Genomic DNA, 19,313 nt, shown 5'->3' on the forward strand with positions numbered 1-19,313 from the left:
TGTGTGTGTGTGTGTGTGTGTGTGTGTGTGTGTGTGTGTGTGTGTGTTTGTCTGTATGTGTATACAAGTATGCTTTTTGGAAAAGCTTTGTATGTTTTATTTATAATTTCTGTCAATAATTAGAAAGAAAATGTGGCACAGAAATGAGGTTCCTGTATTAGAAAGCTATATCTATAAAAAAGGGGGAAATGTCAACGTCCACTCTGAGAGGCTGTTGAGAGGATATACAGCTTTCAAGATTCAAAGTAAAGATTAGTCATTGTCTTTGCTGTTGAGCTAAAACAAAGACCAGTTTGGAGTCCTTGTGTAGTGTGTGTTCAGTATTAGGTGAATCCCAACTGAAATACTGTGTTCTTACAAAGCCTATGCCTGGCTCATTGTCCTCAGGAAGAGACAGGTGTGTCTATGTCACTGTGTTTGGGCCCAGGGTCATGGACTTTGATCTATATTGCCAATGGAATTCATCATAAGCCAGCTAATCTGGAAGTTACAGTCCGTTCTCCTTTCCTTCCCTTCCTCTCCATCAGCCTCATCTAGACATCTCATCTCAACCATAGATCTCTCTTCTCACTACCAAGAATACAATTCAGTGGTCAAGGTACTATCTTGCTGGCCCTACCCATGAACGGCTGCTACTCTCATACTCTCCTCCTCTGTCTCCCAAGTATCTGTGATGCTGCTTCTGTTTAGAATCCTTTTCAACCTGCATTCATCTTCTGCCCATATACTCTCCATATCTTTATATACATATACATATACATATACATATACATATACATATACATATATATATATATATATATATATATATATATTTGTTTGAATTTTGCATTTTTAACTCTTCTATAGGTCATTGTTTTCCTGGGAGCAAGTGTTCTCTTTGACTTGTTAAGTCCAGTGCCTGTCACTTATGCCTACAATAGAAAATTACATGCACCCATTAACAGCAACACACAACAGTTGAGAAAGTCCATTTTACAACATTTCTGTATGCATGGCACCTCATCTCATCATTAAAAATATCTGCAGAATTAGCTTCACTATTTTCTTAGATACGCACTGAGTTATTTAACCAGGTTATGCCTACATTTTATTAGCTATAAAATAATGATAATATTAATGTAATTTGGGGAGAATGATATATGTAAAATCACATAGAATAAACATAACACAAGTAGCCACTATTATTTTTTACCAATACCATCAATATTATTATTTTTCAGTATCCCACTATATATATATATTCAGTATCAAGAAACTGAAGTTCACAGAAGGTAAACTACTAAGGCTCTAAGTCTTCTAATTCCAGGTCGACATTAAAGGTTATTCCTGCATCAAACTCTTTGTTGTTAAGCACACTGTACTGATTTAATTCACATTTCTTTATAGTAAATTTATAGGAGATTTCCTACCCTCCTGTCCATTAGTACTGATATAGCCTGAACTCTCCATATATAGGTGCTTTCTCACTGTAAGGCACATGAAAGGCACCTGTTGAGAACTAAGGGAAGTCTGTGCACTCCAGCCTCACCAAGTGACACACTCTGGGTTTACTTTTCCATCGCTACAATCTAGAGCGAACCTCTAATTCACATGAACATAGGAAGTTTTCGAAGCCCTTGTTAATGGTAGCAAGAACTATTTCTCTGTGTATTTTATTTCTCTTTGTATTGATAGTGTGTCTGCATATACTTCTTGTTACCTAGAGACTGGTCCTTTCTCTTTACAGAGGTAGTAGGCTGAACAGATCAATTTAATAAAACCCTTAATATTAAGACATTTTTCTCTCATAAAAGCCGTAAGACTGAAGATTAATTTGCCCATGAGAAGTTAGGGCCAAATGCTCTTTTCTCTGTACTCAATTGTCCATTGGCAGCAGTGTTCCTATTCCACAAATACCTGGCAAACTTAAGGAAATACTTTGCTGATAGAATCAAGTGTAATATGAATGACAAGTAGAGAAGAGAGTGCTACATTAAGACCCTTTAGGTCATAGTAGAAGGGACTCAATTGCAAAGTAGCTTCTATAAAGAAGCTGATTTACTGACTAATGCACTAGAACATCACAGGGCTTCAATATCATCTCTTGAAATTCTTCTTTCTTTCTTTCTTTCTGCTTTATTCTTATGGAAACCCAAGACAGATGACAACAGTTACAGCTTCAAACTCCTAATAACCCCTAGAAAATATGACTCTTTCTTGGTCATGATACTAGAGTTGGTCCTGACTCTTACTAACCAGAACTAGGAAGAGGGTAGAATCCACTGACTAATCATGCCTAGAACACAAATACACTGGATGAGAGATGAGAAGGTAGCGTACTTACCCCCAAGAAAGCCAGGATGCTCATTCCAGGAAGAAGGGTATGCAGGATAGGAAACAACAAAGGATGCCAGCAGCAGAAGGGCCAAGACAGGAAAGTTGAGGCTAACTGGAGTCTTGCATTACTCTTCCAGTTTTTCCAGAAGCTTTGCTGAGATGAAGTAAAGCAGTATTTTCCTGGACTCGGCCCCTTCCCTTTAATCCAGCTAGGATTTCAGAACAAAAAAGGTTGATCATAGACTTCCCCAGGAGGGAAGTTATTAATAGAAATGTCACCTTCTTGTAACCTCTCTTCCCGCTGGCAAGGACTCTTCGGGCTGAGTTATATGGAAATTCCAGCATCTTGTCAGATTTCACAACAACATTAGTGGGACTTCCTTTTCATATTTGTCACCTCATTTATTTTGTGTGTCCCCACATTATTAGTTTTACTGCCCATTAATCATTATATATAACAAAATATAGTTAAAATATGCCTCGGAGGCATCAGGAATGGGTCTGAACGTGACAATCATTACTAAGCCAGGGTCAGCAAACATCTAATTTGTTCACTCAGAGACACACAAACATGAGTACCTCTTGCCCCTCATATGGTCTAGAACATTTCTGCAGCCTTCCTCATCTGGCTCAGAGAATGCACTGTACAAAATTGTTCACTGGTAAGGTGGTGGAATAGCCAAACCAAAAGTATTCTTAAAGAAAGTATGCAAGTCTGAAGTTCAAACTGTATAAAGACTTTTGACTAAGAAAGACTTTCAGTCTATGATACGGCACTCTTTAATTTATCTTATGTACTCCTTTCATATTTATTGCCTTTGCTCAAAATACCAGTATTACCAGAGCACTCCTTTGAGAAAAAAATAATAGCTTCTGACTGCTTTCTAACTTAGGTGGCATCTTCATGGTGGACTTGAACTTATTTTGGTCTCCTACTCACTTCCTGTATTCGCTGTCCGTCCCTGCATGTGAGCTTACACCCAGGAGGTGGGTCTCTACTTTTCTTCATGCAGTTCTCCCTTTGCAGAGAGCCTATCCACCTCAGAAGTTGTGTCTTTATTTAATTTTATGTTCAATTCCTCTTCAAAGACAAAAACAATTCATTCCAGAAGCTTTATCTGGGAATTCGGATCATACTGCACTTTCTGATATCTAGATGACCTCAGCATTTAGCCCCTATGTGAACATCAGCATTCTTAGAATATTGTCCATACATACATTTATTGTCTGGTGACTCAAAAATTCCATGATCTTTCCCTGTTGCTAATTTTATTGATTGTTTATAAGTTGATTTGAGGGGGAAAGTCGTTTTTCTGATGGAAGAAGCTAAGTAGACCTTTATGTATTCCCAGGCAATTACTCCCATCAAATAGTGTCCGCTTTTCACTTCTTTAGAAAAACTGTTTAGGCTCTTACTAGGAATGAAGAAAGTAGAAAATAATTTGCAAATTGCTAAGGAATCTTAGATAGAAAAAAATGAAAAGTTTTGATACAGAGTAAAAATTTAAAGATCCCAATGCCCTTGGCCCATATTATATAGATAAGAAAGCAGAAAAACCCCTAGTGTAATGTTGGTTTTACAGACACCATCACATGAATTCTAATTTTTCTCATTAAAGGAGACATACTGGTGATAGGTGACATTTGTTGCTTATTTACTGTGCCTGAAGTCATGTTCACAATTCTGTATTATGAAATCTTCCAAACCCTATAATGGCTGAGCTGTAACTCTGTTTGTAACTTATGAGAGAGCTGAGGTACAAAGAGGAAAGCACCACAGTAACACAAACTAGTACCTGGGAAGATCTGAATGCCAGTGGCTTGATGCTGGTACTGTGTGAGTAATAGCCACTGCTTTAAAGTGCCAATTGTTATTGGATGTCAAAGAGGCAGTCAATTAGTGAGAGTATAACATGTCTCTCATTGATATTATGACTTAAGAGAAATCCAGGATTTCATAAAGTTTTGTTTTGTTTAAATTTGAAGACTTCATTTCTAACAAATGGGACTAGAAAGCAATGCTGTTCTGATATCCAGCAAAATAGACTTCATAGCAATTAGTAAGAGATTTTTGAAGATCACTTCATGTTGATTAGAGAAACAATCTAGCAAAAGGAAATAACAATTAAAAACATGTATACACCATGCATTGATACACCCAATTTAATAATAGAGCCCCTGGTTGTAAAGAAACAGATTAACCTGAATGCAGTAATAATGGGTGACTTTGATAACCCACTTTTACCAACAGGAAGCATATATGATCAAAATCTAGAGGAAAAGCTAAATTAAACGAGACTGTAGACAGACTTAACAAACATCCACTGAATATTCCATCCAAATACTGCAGAATATGTGTTCTTCTCAGCAGTTCATACCATTTTCTTTAAAACAGATCATATAGTACAACATAAAATGAATCTTAATGAATACAAGAAATTGAAATGATTCCCTGTGATCTATTGGATCACAGTAGAATAAAGTTATAAACTAACAGCAAGACAAAGCAAATACATAAAATATGCAAACTCACGGAGTTTGAAAAGCTCATGGTGGAGTGATACTTGTGCCTTTAAATAAATCAAGATGGAAATGCTTTAAAATCCCTGCAATTAAATACAAATGAAAATACAATACACCAAAACCTTTGGGAAGAAATGAAAGAATCCTAATAAAGAAATTTACTTCTATAAGGTCCTACATTAAAAAAAAAAATCAGAGCGATCTCAAATAAAAAATTAATGATGTATCTTATTGTCTTAAAAAAACAGTACCATGACAAATTTAAAATCAGTAAATGAAAAGAAATAATAAAGATCTAGTAGATATTAAGGAAGTTAAAACAAAACAATTGACACAAAGAAATAATGAAATGAAGAATTGGTTCATTGAAAAAACAAATATAAACAATAAATCTTCAGCCAATCTAAAAGGAAAAAAGACACAAATACATAAAATTAGAGATGATAGTGGAGATATTATAATAGATACCAACAAAATTCAGAAAATAATTCAGACATACCTTAAAACTTCATATTTTTATATATCCCAATAGTTTTCATAGAAATAGAAAGTAATAATTCTAAAGATCAAATGGAAGCACAGGGACTCTGGCTATCTAAAGCAAAACAAGAGGAACAAAAAGAAAAATACTGAAAATATCATCATACCTGAGATCAAGTTATACTAAGGATCCACAGGGGGACGGGAGCCATTACAAAGTCCCCTTCAAATACTGGAGGTCAGGCCTCTATCCCTGCCTTCGCAAGTTTAGAATTGCCACAGCCCTTCTATACTTAGAGAAGGGAGGAGATGTCAGGGGCAGCCCTGCTTACACACAGTAGGCCTAAAATCAGCCATAGGCCTAAAATCAGCAATAGGCCTGTCATACATGTATACTAACACCAAGTCTTGGGTCTCAGTTGAAAAACATTGAAACAGATGGGTATAAGCTAATGTCAACAGGCAGCTTTTGTGGAAATTTATAAGCCTGAGTAGTCATAGACCTTGTAAATAGGTAACCTTGGCAGACAATACCAACTTAGATAAGGACAAGCGAGTCATAGGCAGAGTCATAGTGACTTGTCCCCTGAACCTTCACCCAGCAGATACCCGGTTCTGAAGATATCTGTATTCCCCCTGAACACCCACATGCCAGTGTCATTCCCTTCCCCACATCCTGCCTTTCTGTGTTTATAACCCCTGTGTGAATTAATTACTATTTGAGAAAAAAATTATAAAATTAGATACTTTCTGTAAACTATAGATTAGACATTGTATAGCTGTCAGCCCAAGAATGCTTTCTTTTGTATTTCTCAATGCTGTCTCTTTGTAAGTCTTTGCATTTTCTTTTAATTGTTCACATTTTCCAAAAAGCCAATATATTATTCCAATGGAATAGAAATCAAATATTGTTAAAGATCCAATATATATTTAGATAGTACAATTGATTTATCAAGACAACTGTATCTAATGTAATTTTTAAGATATATAGACCAGCATGCTCTCCATAAAGGAATAAAAACGAAAAAAAAAAAACAGCATAGCATTCATAGTACTCACACAGAAACAGACATATAGATCAATGGCATAGAGGACAATATAGAGTATACTCGTGAAGGCACAGCCACAGGATTATTGACAAATATGCCAAAACTATACATTGGAGAAAATGTTGCATTAAAAATTGGACATCTACAATTAGAAAGGTGAAATTAATCCTTATCTCTCACTCTGTACAAAGTTCTGTTCCAAGTGGGAAAAGACCTTAATGTAAAACCTGAAACTCTGAAGCAATTAGAAGAAAATTGTTGGAGACATAGACATAGGTAAGGACTTTCTGAAAAGAGCTCTGGTAACGCAGGAAATAAAACAATGCCAACAACTGACAACTGAGAATACATTAAACCAGAATGCCTCTTACAGTAAAGACTGCAGCTAGGGAGAGGCAGCATGTAGAATAGGAGAAAACCTTCACTAACTACACATCTAACCGAAGAACATACAAAGAAGTATACAATATACAAAGACATCAACAACTAAATGCTAAGAAGTCAAATAACCCAATCAATGCTCTTTAAAAAAAAAAGATACTTTCCAAAAGATCAGTCATAAATGACTGAAAATATACAAAACATTGTAAAGTCCTCACAGAAATGCAAATTAAGACTACAATGAGATGCCTTCTCTCCCCAAGTCAGGATGGCAGTCATTAGAAGCTAACCTCAAATGCTGGTGAGGAATCGAGAGAAAGGAACCCTTCAAATCACTGGTGGAAAGATAAATTAATGGAAATCAATACAGAGATTCCTTAGAAGACTAAAGACAGAGATGTCCTGTGGCATGGCTCTAACATTCCTAAGCATTCATGTGAAGACCTCTAAGTGAGGTTAAGTCAGCATAGTACAGAGGCACCTGCATATCAATATTTATTGCAGTTCTGTTCACCATAGCTATATATGGAACCACCCTACATGGTTATCAGCAGAAGAGTAAAGAAAGCATGGCATATGTATATAATCAAACTTCATTCTAGCATAAAGAAGAACAAAATTATCTCAGTATAAGAATGTATATTTATGCATTGATGATCATATTTAGTGAATTAAATCAAAATCAGAAAGATAATTATCACTCATTTTTCCTCACCTATCAACCCTAGATTTTACATATATATATGAAATCGTATGTATATATGATATGTGATTTGACAGTAAAAACATAACTGTCCAGGGAAGCAAAGGAGACTAACTGGAGGTTTGAGGGGAGAGAAAAAGACAGGCACAGGAAGTTCAGGTGTTATGGTCAAAGTATGTTACATACTGCTTTGGAATTAACCTTACCAGTCTCAGTACTATATACTATGAGTACATGTCCAAGCATTGGGGAGTGTCTATTGCTCTCAGATAGATAGCTCCTTGGGGAGTCCTGTACTTTCAGTTTGTGTGTGTTCAGTTTGCTGTGTACCTGGAATTGAACATGTCTTCTTTACAAACCATCACAGAAAGTGGGAAGAATGTTGCTCCAGGGGAGTCTAGGTCAATCCTGCCTCAAGTAACACTTGAGCAGGCTGGCTGAGTCTAGGGGTTCGAATGTCTTTGTCTTCACTCTCAGAGGACTTGAGAAATTGGAAGAGAGCCAAGTGGTGGTTCTGACATTTAGGAACCATAATACAAGTACAGCACAAATGCCATTGGAAATCCCCCACATTTATCATAGGTTAGACTGAAATTCTTGCTGTTTTAAGCAGACAAAAGTTTCTTAAATAAAAACTCAGATAAAAGGTGCCTTGTGTTTAAGATTGGTGACTTAGTACTTACCATGAGTGTGTTATATCAGGAATACAGACAAATGTGTTAAGATTTGCCACAACTTCAGAATTTATTGATTAACAGCAAAGTTACAAAATACAGCGGTTTCAGGGTGGCAATTGTCCTAGTATTCCACTTCCCATGGTCATCTTGGCCAAGGTAAACATGGGTTCTTTTATTCCAATGTTAATTACTAATATTAGCTCTCAGGTTACACGTAGTCCTTCATAAGTGTGTGTGTGTGTGTGTGTGTGTGTGTGTGTGTGTGTGTAGATTACTGAGTGACTCCAAAGGGTTAAGAGGCAAAGTGTTTGAAAAAGCAAAAGTTGGAAAGTCAATAGGGATATAAGTATTGCTGAAGTTACTGCTGATGACACAATGAACTCCAGCTGAGCTGCTGTTGTAACTCTGACCTCATGGGTCACTAGTTTGAGAGATAAATTCCAGAGATGAGTTCAGGTATAGAAGTGAATGAGTGGAACCAGGTTCTGCTAAAAGAATAGACAGATAGGTATGGCAGGATCAAGACAGATGTGTATAGGGAAACATGTATTTGCCATCATGTGAGGGCATATTGGGAAAACACTCATCTATGAACTAGAAAATGGGCCTTCTTCACCTGATACCAAATGAAACAACTCCTTGACCTTAAACTCCCAGGCTACAGAGCTGTGAGAAATTCCCATTATTCATAAACCACCTAGATTTTATGTTGTTATTATTATAGAAGCCAATATAGAAGCCTATACTGACTAGAAAATACGTAAAATATGTGACTCTTGAAGCCCAAGACATGTGTTTCGGTGCTTACAGCCTGAAAGAGAGTGGTTCACACTGGCAGTCCCCACCACTCACTAGAGAACACTCCTGTGGACAGTTACCCTTCCTTCCCCCTTACCTCTCTCTGCTTCACATCAGAAACTGGCTGTTGGATTCCTGTGGAATCAATGGGGCACGATGTGGTCTTTTTGTAAGAAATTGGTAAACTGCAGTGTATCGGGGAATGCTGGTTCTCAGTGCACTTCTTCTGCATTTATCTTGGGAGCACACATTCCTAAGTCACAGAGGACAAAGTAAACATCACTGGCTGGCTGGCTTTATTTGGGCTTCACATTTTAGCATTAAATTGATATCTCACTGAAAGAAATCCTATAGAGAACTCAGGATTCATGCTGGCACAAAACTAAAACCTCTCACCTTCCACTTCTATGGAAAACAGTAAACAAGACTCTGAGAGCTAATTTTTTTTCAATTATATTAAATTAAGTATAAAAGGCAGAGAAATGTTTTTGAGTATAAAAAAGTTTAACCCTTAAAACTATAGATACCCTCAATGGGACATCGAGAATACATGTTCCCTCCCAAGGCTCCAGGATCATTGTAGAAAAGGGGGTGAAAAGACTGTACCAGACAGAGATGATAGATAAAAAACAGGAAACAGTATCTTCCCCACACAACAGAGCAGCCGCACCTATGAATGTGCTATGGTTATGACAGCGTGTGTAAGACCTGCTCAGTCTCAAGGCAGACTAAATCCCAGCATGGAGAGGGATGGTGGGAATGATGTCTCACCCCTAACCACGGAGCCATTGGCAATCAATAGCTATTGGGAGAAGAAGAATCAGTTTTCTGTAAAAGTATAGCCCCTGGTAAGTCAGCTATGCTCCAGTAATAGGCCACATGTCCAAGAACATATGGGTATCATAAATAGGATTGTGGGATATTAAGTGGGCAGCTAGAGGGTTGCTGGATCTGGAGGAGTTGGAGTTTGAGTGAATATGATCCAAAAACTCCTCTTGAAATTCAGAAAGAACTAATAAAAAATTAAGCATACAAATAAAAAATAAAGATACCTAGCATATATGTAAAGTACTTTTTGTGAGGATACCTTTCACAATCAGCTGCATATGGACTTCTAGTTATGATAGCATTTTAGAGCTGTATTATACTTTATATTATGCTTTGGAGGTAATGTGGTATACAATTCACATAAAGACACAACACATTCAATGATATTAAGCACAAGAAAGATGTGCAGCTGAAGCAGCCACACAAAAGAGTAAAAAGATATAGGAAAAAATCACTGAAGCAGCCTGTGTTCAGAGTGGAAAGCTCATCACTGAGATATACAAGGAGGAGCTGGAAGACAAAGCTGTTCGCCTGGTGGTGATAAAAATACAACTAAAGTGCACATTAAGTAGAAATGGTAGAAATGGTTATTGTTAGGAAGAAAGAAGGTAAGTGAAGGAATGACTAGGGTAAAAAGAAAGGCAGAATACAGAGATGAGTAATTACAGGTGGAGCGGGAGATACTAAATCGTTGAAAGGGACAGAATAGACCTCGGGGTTGTGCTAACAAAGAACAGATGCTGGATGGGGCTCAGAGGAAATGAAGCATTAGAGGGTGCTTCTTCAGATAGAAAATCTCCCAGCACTGAACAAGAAGGACATCAGTGTGTTTTGCCCCCTGCCCTCCACTGTGGGTTCTTCTTCCTATATTAATCATTGACTGAGTACTTCTCTGGGCTGATGATACACCATCAATGAGGCTAAAAAAAGTGGAGGCATTCACAGGTCCAGTTTCATATATAGGAAATAGTAGATTGTTTGAACCCTCAAAAGAGTCCTTTTATTCCCCCTGCTTTAATAATAAAGAAATATTTTCCTTAAGACAATAACATTATCTTTTTCAGAGATCAACACTGGTTTCTTAATTTTGTAACATGTTATTTTTATATGCAATTCATGTAAATATACTACATACATACATACATACATACATACATACATACATACATACAAATGTGTATATATTTAAAATTCAGGAAAGCTTACAGAAGGAAAATGAAAACATTAAAACAATCCAGTATATATTGAAGACGAGGTGGTTGTATCCTTTAGTTGCTTTATCAGGTACAGTTTTACATAGACAGAGAGATAGACACATCAGATTAGACAGACAGGCAGACGGACAGATAGATAGATATTTAATAAATTGGCTCCTTTCAATTGAATCATAGTTTACATGTCTAATCTGCAAATAGAAAAAAAATTGTGACATTAAATGAGTGTAATGAGTTAGCTATTCATTAGATTTGCTGGATATAATTTGAGTCAAAAAAAAAAACCAACAAAACAAAATCCAAAAGCCTAACAAGCAAAAAACAAAACAAAATCATACCATGGCCTAAGATCTTGACTCTTGATATAAAAATAGGAATTTGGGGGAAAAATATTTCAAGTATATAGCAACCCTTTGCAAACATTATAAGACACTTGAAGGGCTGTGTGAATCCTCTGAATCCTCATAATCAAAGGGGTATTTGTTCACATAATCTTCCCATATTTTCTCTGGATATTTTCACTTTGAAACAGACAATGTTTGAGACAGGGTAGAAGAGATTATGCAAATGTATGAATCGTAATGAGAAGTTTACTATTGAACATTTGGATATGAGTTTCAAGAAATGATAAAAGATGCCAGGATTTATGCAACTAAAAAAATAACCCTGCTCCCACAGAACTTGGAAATTGCCAGTAAGAGGGCTGAGACCGCATAACAGCAGAGAATGCAAAGCTAGATTGCATTATGCCCCATGGTAATGAATAGGGAGCAGGACACTGTGATAAGCTTGGAATGATGATCAATATTTGGAATACTGAGATAGGCAAGAAGGTAATTAGGCCCATTATGGACACAGTTAGCACAGATAACATAATTTGGGAAATTATACATTTGGAGATTATGGAGAATTTTTTCAAGGCTAATGGGTCTTCAATGATATCTATTAAAGCACATAAGATGTTTTGCCTCTAGGGAACCCACTTTAAAAAAAAAACCAAGTACACAAAAATTTCAGTAAATGTAGTCTAAAATGAAAGATAAAGTAAAATGTATTGGGGAGTAAGTGATTGTGATTTCCTACTTGGAATTTATAATAATTTTTCATTTGAAGAGTTTTAAGGCTATTAATTTCACATCACAGCTCCCCATGAAGCCAGGAAAGTATTTCTCAGTGTTTGCCCAAGTTCATTGCTCATAATAATGCAAGCCCAAATTGGTAATGATAGCAAGCCATCTTGACAAATGTTTGACTTCCTCGAGTTTCATGTTGAGATTCCTGGAAAACATTGTAATTTTGATCCTGTTCCTAATGTTCTACAGGACACAACCTCTTTATTTTAGGAAGGACTCAAACGTTATTCTCACTAAGTACTTTCAGGGTCCTTGATATTATTAGAATCTTCACATCGCAGAGCCTCTCGGCCTTCCCTTCCATCCCAGCTCCATCCCTTTGTTTCATCCCTGACACCTAGCAGAGACTCTCAGTGGGCATGAGGCTAGGACTCAGGCGGGTGATTTTTCACTATTCATCCAGTCCTCCATTACAATCTCTCCATTCTCTCCTTTAGCCCCCTGAGAACAGCCCGCTAGCTGGAGGCCATCTTCCCACCTCAACCCCATTCACCAAGACCGCAGCTCTTGGCACAGACCCACAGTCCCCATAGCCTCCTCATCTCTGTCTCTCCAGATTCTTCTATGTCTTATGTCAGCCTACTTGCAGGAGCCCATCTTCCCACTCCATGGGGACCCTGCCTCTAGTGTGGACAGGATTCACCTCTTTGCAAAAAGACCTCTCCAGATTTGCTTCTAACCCATCTCTATTCATCTCTGCCACACACTGACCTCCTGAAAACTCTCTACTATGGAAATCGTACTCACCACACCTTTCTAAGGTCTAGAGAGGCAACAAAGACAAGATACCAAATTAATATGTTTTTATCGGTTTTGTATATGTATGTATATGTATTAGTGATCACTGAATATATATTTTATACATAGAAACATATAAACATTAATATAATGTTAATTGTTTCACTCTCACCAAGGGGAAAAAGCAACTTACCATGTATCTAAAAGTGAATACCTTCTCAAATAATTTCTTATTTTTAATAAAAATGCATTAGAAGCAGTTTCATCAATAATGGAAAACCCAATTACTGGTATTCTGGATTAGGCATTCTTTTATTGTGTGATTTTAATGCTTGAGTGGGAAGTTTAAACATTGCCAATGAAATCTCAGACTAATTAAATGATTATAGCCTAAGGGGCAGGGCAAGCAAGACTCTACTATTAATTTTACTAACAATATCTACTCTGAGATGCACAGATGAACATATAGACCTATTTCAAAAGGCAAAATAGAAAGAGTTGTTTATTAAAAGATGAGTTTTGAGCTAGTCACATGACTCAATGGGTAAGAGGTTGACCATACCTGCACACTCACATGCATACACCATGCTTATAAAATGTCTGTTTTTCTTATGATTTTTAAAAGTAAATGGAAATCCTGTATGAAGTTTTTCATCTTGTGTTTGCATTTAAGAATGCATTGGTGCTGTGAACCAACATAATTGCACTAAGCTAAAATTAATTTGAGAGAGAAAGAGAGAGAGAGAGAGAGAGGGAGAGAGAGAGAGAATGAGAATGCTACAGGGATAACAATTGCATAATTACCATAAATACTTAATGGTGACAAACCATGTGCCAAAGATTGTTCTGAAAATGTCTTATCCTCATTTGACAGATAAGGAAACAGAGGCACAGAGAAATGAATAATTCAGGGTCACAGATCTAGTATGGATGCTTGAGTCTCCTACAGCCTTCCTCTTAATGTTCACCACAGACCACATCTCTCTGGACAGTTCTAGCTGCTGTTGTCCAAATCACCTGCCTTTCAGAAGTCAGTAGCCAGTTTTAACTACCAGCCAGGTTCAGGAATCAGAAACTGAGGCCTGAATCCCAGTAGTGCCCTAGGAAGGTACCCAAGCTCATACTGTGTATTGGCCTGGGGCTCTCTATCTAGAAACCTAGGGTAAGGATTTCTCCATGTTTTAGGAGTCTGTCTGGAAATGGTAACCCTCCACCTAGTCATTGTAACTTCTACCTTACAGCACTGGATAAAGAGTGCATCCAAATGCCTTGACCCCACCACAGCACTGGATAAAGAGGGTACTCACCACCACTATCTACATGTTCCTCTAGCTCTACCCTAAGCATGGACTGAGTGTTTCTCTGGGCTGAGTGTATATATTTGGCCCAGAGAGTGGTACTATTAGAAGGTGTGTCCCTGTTGGAGTAGGTGTGGCCTTGTTGGAGTAGATGTGTCATTGTGGGTATGGGCTTTAAGACCCTCATCCTAGTGGCCTGGAAGCCAGTATTCTGCTAAGAGCCTTCAGATAAAGATGTAGAACTCTAAGCTCCTCCTGCACCATGCCTGCCTGGATGTCGCCATGTTCCCACTTTGATAATAATGGACTGAACCTCTGAACCTGTAAGCCAGCCCCAATTGAATGTTGTCCTTATAACAGTTACCTTGGTCATGGTGTCTGTTCACAGAAGTAAAACCCTAACTAAGACATTGAGGTTATACCATCAGCAAAAAAAAGCCAAGAAAGGTTAGGTGGCATTCACAAGTTCAGTTTCCATGGTAGGAAAGTTTGGCACTTCTATTAGATGATTTGACCTCCAAATGAGTACTTTAACTCCCCCATACACTTCCATAATAAAGAAATTCCAAGTGCCTTTGTGCCCCTGATTGCTGCACCTACACTGTCCATGAGAACTGCTGATGACTTCCTATAAGCAGGTGGTTAGTGTGCCAGAAACTGAACTATAGAGGCAGTTCTTCAGGGACATCTATGTCACTTCTTTATGGGAAAAATGACAGCACAACTTCTTCATATATATATATATATATATATATATATATATTTGTGTGTGATTGGTTAAGTTTGTCATTTCACTATGATATACATATTATACATGTTACACATATTCATACATGTATATAATATATAATATATAATTGATATACAACATATGTTATATTCTGATTACTCTCCCATACTCTTTTCTATATTACCCCATCCCTATAAACTTCCCCTCATACCTACCAGTTTCCTTTCCCCAATTCATGACACTTAGTTTTTTGTGATGCGTTGAAATTAACCAAGCCTCTCTGTGACCACTGTGCCAGAACTATCCACCAGAGTCTAGTCGGGTTATCAATAGGCACAAAACAGAAGAGCTGTACTAACCCCTTTACTGATCTATCAATAATGAACAGCTCAGCAGTAAGAGGTAAAGCCCCTAGCCCATCCTTGTGCACACCTGGTGCATATATCCATAGCTGCTGTGATGTCATGAGTAAACTGGCTGTGCCTTGCCCAGAAGATGCCACATTCACAGCTCTTTCTCATAACAGTTACACCTCCCCACCCTGCTGTTTCCTGGACCTTACTTGGTATAATGTGGCTGTCTTGTATACTCTTATACACCCATCCATTCTGATGGCTATATCTGGTTTTGATTTGAAGTTGTTTAGATTCTGTATTTTTCTGAAAGAAGGTGAGTGAATCTGTCCAAGAATATTTTATCATAACACCCAAGGATTATTTTTATTAAGTGAGATATTTCTTTTAACATTCTTTATAATTGTATCATTTCCTTCAGGACGTTCATGTGTGTCAAATTTATCTTTGTGAGAGAACAGAAAGTTCATTAAAGCATAGAGACCATGGCCCCCTGGTAGAGAAGTCTGAAAAATGAAAACTTTGCCCTAAAGGTTGGCATTTGCAACTAGCTCAAACTGGCCTGGAAATCACCAAACACTCGACCACAAATGACTTCTGTGAATACTCAAAATGAGACAAACAAGTGTTCAAATCTGGACAAGGTCCATCCCATGACGAATAACACCTGGTATCCATAGATCACTGCCCAGACAATTCCTTATAATCGGCCACAGCCTCTATCACTTCAGCCATAAAGGAAAACGTGAAGAGTCATCATATTTGAGGATGACTTCAATGGGTTTGAATAGCTGAGGTTTTGACTTTGATAAATTGCTCATTTTCTATTACTTTCTTTAAGGGGACCTCTACCTTTATAGGGAGCCTGGGAAAAATATCATCTGTGTATGTAAATGGTGAGACAAGAAATAGAATGGGAACTGTTTCATCCCAAAAGCTGTAAAACTTCCTGCACATTGTCAGCCTAAACCAAAACTGAGGAGGGTAGCCATAGGGAAGAGATTGAATGGAACAATCCATCCTTCTCCACAAATCTCTTCCTGCTAGGGTACTTTCCTTCAAGTGTTTCATTTGAGACTTAAGTTGGAGTTAGATGCTCACCAACTGACACCTCCCTGCCCTGGCAACTTTAACCTAGTGTGAAAGAATACATAAGGCCCTAGTGCAGGTTTATAGCAAGGCCTCCCAACTTCAGGAGGTCCATTCCGGTCTATTCGTAGCACCTGTACATCCTTAAAAGGACCTTACTGGTTTGAGGACTCTTCTAGCTAACATCAATGTTTCTTCTATTTCTTCCTTTGTTTACTCCTAGGAATGAACAGAATTCTTGTTGTCCCCCTAGAGGAGAAAACCCTGGGGCCCAAATTTAAAGTCTAGAACTCAAACTTCTCTTTTTATTTTAATTTTACTATGTGTCTTAGGGTCTAATGGTGCCCAGCAGCACTTGCAGTTTCTCACTTAAGGCATGGGGACACACACACACACATGCACACACACACATAGGCATGCACACACACATATGCATACACACACACACACACACACACACACACACACAAATTAATTACCAACTCTTATATCAACAAAATCCATGACTCTCTTACACCCAGTTCTCTTAGAATCAGTAACTGTGTATTTGTTCTTCCTCAGAAATGCTTGCTGAGAGGTAGGTGGGCTCCTTTTAGATAACATGCCTCATATCTTGGATGATTTATTCACTTTCAAGTTCCCTGGAATTTATTGTTAAAGGTTGATGTGAATGCTTACAGTTTGGGCTCTAATATAATCTCCCGAGTGGCAATTAATAAATAAAAGATGGCTGCTGTTGTTGACAGAGGATCTAGGCTTATTCAGTTAGCTCTTTCCTTCATGTTTTTACCAAGTTTCATGCCAGATATCCCTAGGGGTTGATGCTAAAAAATATTTTCTGTACCTTCTAAAGCTTTTACTGTTGTCTCAATATTCCCAAACCCCTGTGTTGTCTTTTGTTTTCCTTGTCAGAAATGATCTTACTTGATTCTTTTTTTTATCTCACCTTCTTGCTGTGCATGGGGGGAGTGCCTCTTTCTGGATTTAACAGTAACACAGCCTTAGTATTTATGCTTGCAAATAGCACCTGCAATTTGTCCCTGAATTTTCTTGTATTTTTCTCGGTCTCTTCTCAGTTTCCTTTATTGACTATGCACTGTCATCTATAAAATGTGGTGTTTATTGTCATTGTGTGTATTGTTCACAGTGTGAGGTTGCCTCCTGTAAGCTAATGATGAAACTATGAAGTAATACCCAATTTTTGCAGTGTGCTGGCTTGACCGGGTAGGCTCCAGGGCTCATCTAAGGCTTGTTTTTTTGTTTGTTTGGTTTTTTTTGTTTTGTTTTGTTTTGTTTTTAACTTGGAGATGAGGAAAATGTAGGTCAGCTTAAGAATCCTAACCATAATCAAGTAGAGGGCAAGTACAGAACATATGCTGAGGTTGTAATGTCCGTGGTACAGAACAGAAAGGCTGCAGTTGGAATGTCTCTGCTCAGTGCAGTGGGGATGTGAACTATGTAACTTTAACATGTTCCCTATCTTTTCTTATCTACAAATGCTAACAGGGGCCAGGGATTTAGTTTGGTAATAGACCATTTGCTTAGCATACCTAAGACTTAAATTTGATTCCCTAGCTCCCAAAGGATTTCTTAGTACCAATGCCACAAGTGAAAGGATTATAGTAAGTTAGTATCAGTAAAAGGCAGGAAGGTGCTTGGGACACTACGAGAATTCTGTACATTGTTAGTCATTATTATAATTCTTTACATATTCCAGCGAAGGTGGAAGTGTGTGCTGCTAACCAAACTTCTGTAGCTGTTGCATACATTAGACTTACCACTGCTGCCTGGCCTTGTCTTATATCCTTTGTAATACACAGTGAGAAGCTAGAGTCACATCTGTGGTGGCAGCAGAAGTAGAAATAAAAACAGGGATAGCAATATTAAGAAATAGAGGTATCTGCCAAGCCTTAGAGTGTCTGTGTACACTGAAGTAGATATTCACAGACATGATGCTTACTATATGCTCAGGCCACATCTGTGAACAAGCTGCACAGTCATTATTTACAGAAACATGGTGCACACTCTTGGTGACCATAGTCTCCCTGGTAACTGGAGGGGAACAGCTAGGCCTTAGTAGAACAACGTGAATGCAGAACAAAAGCCTTAATGGAATTATTTCTATCTTGTAAGTAACCATTGGGCTACTAATATTTCCATCCCTTAATCTTGTATTGATAATGAGGAGACTGGCAGGAGTGGAGGTCGAGAAATGGAGGGGAGGGGAGCAGGCTTTGGGCAAGACAGATTGTACAAGAAGATAAGTCTATGGTAAAAGATAGGCCCTTAAAGCTCTCTTATGTTTTACTTCTCTGTGCTATAATTGTCTATTATATTAAAAGGAGGCTCCTTTCCTGCATTCCAAATGGAACTAAAGTTGGATCATTGGCACTTAGAGAAGTTCTTTTTTTGCTTGTTTTGCTTTATTCACAGACTAAATAAATTTCATTCACCATGCATTCGTTGTCTCTAGGATAATGTAAAGAATTTAGATATGAAAATTCTAATCACTGATGGTCCTTGATTTCCAGTCCAATCAAATAAACAACTCTAGCAGTAGTAACAGGTCCAGCAGATGAGGTGACTCTGATCAGTACTACAGGAAAGCATTTATTGTGTTAGGTGGATTATGAGTCTTGGTGCCTCAGCCTGGGAAGCAGAGGCAGGCAGATCTCTGTGATTTTGAGGCCAGTCTGTTCTACATAGAGTTTGTGTGTCTCTCTAACCATATCTGTGTACGTGGATGTATATCCTCACAAGCATACAATCTACAGATAGTAACTAATTTAGTGACTTTTCAAGTTCACATGTATGTATACCTATGTGTGCATATATACACATACATATCCCATGTAAAACAAATTTAAATACTGTCATCTCAAAACTTACCACAGCTGTAGAAAAAGAAACGGATTCAGAGATGGCAGCCTACTAGCCCAAGATGGCCAAGGACAATGGCAAAGCTGGAGTTCAGCTACCAATGTTTACTGACTTTAACTC

The 19,313-nt window shown here is 37.8% G+C and overlaps 1 protein-coding gene across 1 annotated transcript in view; it reads left to right on the forward strand.

Annotated features, from left to right (window-relative positions):
- The window catches only part of Pard3b (par-3 family cell polarity regulator beta), a 951,194-nt gene that overhangs the window by 643,480 nt on the left and 288,401 nt on the right, over positions 1-19,313 (forward strand). The window lies entirely within an intron of this gene.

The sequence above is a fragment of the Grammomys surdaster genome, unplaced genomic scaffold, assembly GCF_004785775.1.
Source record: "Grammomys surdaster isolate TR1022 unplaced genomic scaffold, NIH_TR_1.0 165, whole genome shotgun sequence".
NCBI classification, from domain to species: Eukaryota; Metazoa; Chordata; class Mammalia; order Rodentia; family Muridae; genus Grammomys; species Grammomys surdaster.